Raw genomic sequence first — 2582 nt, 5'->3', positions numbered from 1 at the left:
CCTGTGAGAGATATGTTAAAAGTATTACAGAACTTGAACTGAGCTCTGCATATTTTATACTTTTCTGTAGCACCTTAGAGTATTACAGCAGCTTGAAATCTCTGCGAGATAGAGAAATCACTAAATAATTCTGTTGTACATGCACCTTGGCTTATTTTTCTGGAGTCTCTGACTACTGACATATTAAAAAATTTAACACCATTTCACAAGCTTATCCTATACTTTCTACCTTTTGCAGAATTACCTGTCTCACATATGTTGCATATACATCATTATAATCAATCTGTCACATCTCCCAGAATCTTCCTTTTTTTCATCACTTTTTACCAGACAACACAATAACACACCCAGGCACAATTCAATTCCTTAACAGAAACAAGTTGTATAAGTTTATTGCTGCAGTAAAAATAAGTGTAAATCAGAAGACCAGCTTGATTTTACTGTTTTTCATACTAAAAATTATCTTGAAAGCCACTGTCTTAGTTGTTTCCGTGACCATGGGAAACTTGCCAAATACTATACTGACTCTTCCATTATCATTTGCATACATTAAAAAATATAGGGCAAAATCCTTCACTATGGAATAGAAACTGTGCCCATATACATCTCAAAGCAGACTTGAGAGAAAGGATTTGGTACACTCTTATCTTCTTTAACAGTTCTCCTAGAAGTAAATGTTCCTCTTGAACTGAAAAATGTTTTTTTTGCATAAACATCTAGTGTTTGAAAAACTTACACTGTAAATATTGAAAACCAAATGACGACTTTAGAATTCCATTGAAAATTTTACATCTATAAAAGAATAGTTTTTCTTTTAATTTCTTTGGGAAAAAAGGTCAAAACCCTCACCATCTGAACATTCTCTGACTGTCTTGATACAGAAACCTTGGTGGCTGTCTTTCAGTGTTTAATGATAAGTTTTATGTAAAATAAGGTTTTATTTATTTATTTATTTATTCTAAGCCTTCTAAGTTATGTACAAATAAAAGACGAGTTTTCTCTTGTTTTAAGCAATGAGGTGCTCGGATGATTTATTAAACAAACCAGTATGTATTGCTGTTAACTATTCTGGTTTTGTCATGAGTTTATAATACCTCCCTTAAGCGATTTGTTCTTGGAACTGTGTAAATTCAGGACACTCTGGACTGTTTTAAGCAAACATATTATGTTTTAGACATCATGCAAGTGTAAATTTTTGTGAACATAAACTAAATTTATCTCTAGGGCTAAAAAAAAAAAAAAATGAACAAAAAGAGGAACAAAACATAATTCACATTATCTATTTTAAGAAAAGTGTATTCAAATCCATCTTATTAAAAAATAAAAAAAAATCAGTCTTAAGTTCCTAAATTAACCTTAGATCATTTTGAATATAATAGGTTAAATACATATAATGTACCATTTTTTCAAAATAAAAGATAAAGAAACTTACTCCTTCTTGAACCATACCTTATCAACACCTCCCCCCCAAAAAAATTCCACCCTCCCACAAAACAAACAAACAAAACAAAACAAACAAAAACTCAAAAATATACAAAACCAACAGCAATCATTGGCTTCTAGTGGCAGAATTGCAATGTGAAAATATTTTAGAGAAATCATTTTTAAATTTGTGGCGGTCATAAAAGACAGAATTGCTTTCTCATCTTAGTTCATCAATGTAAATCAGCAAATAAATATAAACTTTTTCATTGACTTAAAGTATCTGTCCAAGTGAAGAAAAATAGGGGAATTTATTGGACATTCAGTATACCATCTTTTGTTGTTGTTGTTTGTTTGTTTGTTTGTTTTTTAATTGAATACAAAGATGATCAATGAAACTTGGCTTATGCATTTGTAAGAGTATTTTCTGTCAGACTGGAAAACTTATATTACATTTTCAGGTACCTTCTAACACAGAGAAAGACTGCTGCTCTTCCCTAGCTTTGGTGAACACTTCTCCAGCTCCACAGTAACACATTATGTGTGTTAGACAATTATCACATTGTTTTGGGCAAGGGCAGCAGAAAATCCTCTCACCAGTGCTTATTACTGTTTTCCCTGTGGTAGAACAAGCGGGTTTTTCCACTTTCAGAGAAAAATATAACTAGTTTTTCAGTATAAATATGTTAGACTGTTTTCTTCATTTGCAAAGAAAACTGCCCAAATTGGAAAGACCTCTGGAAGCCCAGGCTGAAACAAAGAGTGAACCTTTGGTCAATCTGAAGTTTTGCTTGTGACAATATTTTTCTATCATAGTCTAAAGTCTATCCTGCAGATAGTTTTATACTAACCAATCATTCCAAACATACAAAGAAAAAATCTTCTTAAATATCTCGGCAAAAACCCTGTATGTCACAGAATGTATCACCATAGAAACCTTCAGCTGCTACCTCATTAAATGACCTATTATGTACCTGGCAGAAAATTTGTAATGATTTATATACCCCATGCTCTGAAAGACCTAGGATGTCCAATTTATCCTTCAAGTTAGAATTATTATTTTGATTTTCAAACTGTGATTCTCTAGTCAGAAACAAAACCAAGGCATCCTCTCCTACTGAACCAGGTAGAAGACTAAAAATCAGAAGCTGCATGGTTTT

Source organism: Anser brachyrhynchus (assembly GCF_964034855.1).
Source record: "Anser brachyrhynchus genome assembly, chromosome: 2".
In the NCBI taxonomy this organism is placed as follows: domain Eukaryota; kingdom Metazoa; phylum Chordata; class Aves; order Anseriformes; family Anatidae; genus Anser; species Anser brachyrhynchus.
The sequence above is the reverse complement of the archived record's forward strand: the minus strand, read 5'-3'. Positions refer to the sequence as shown.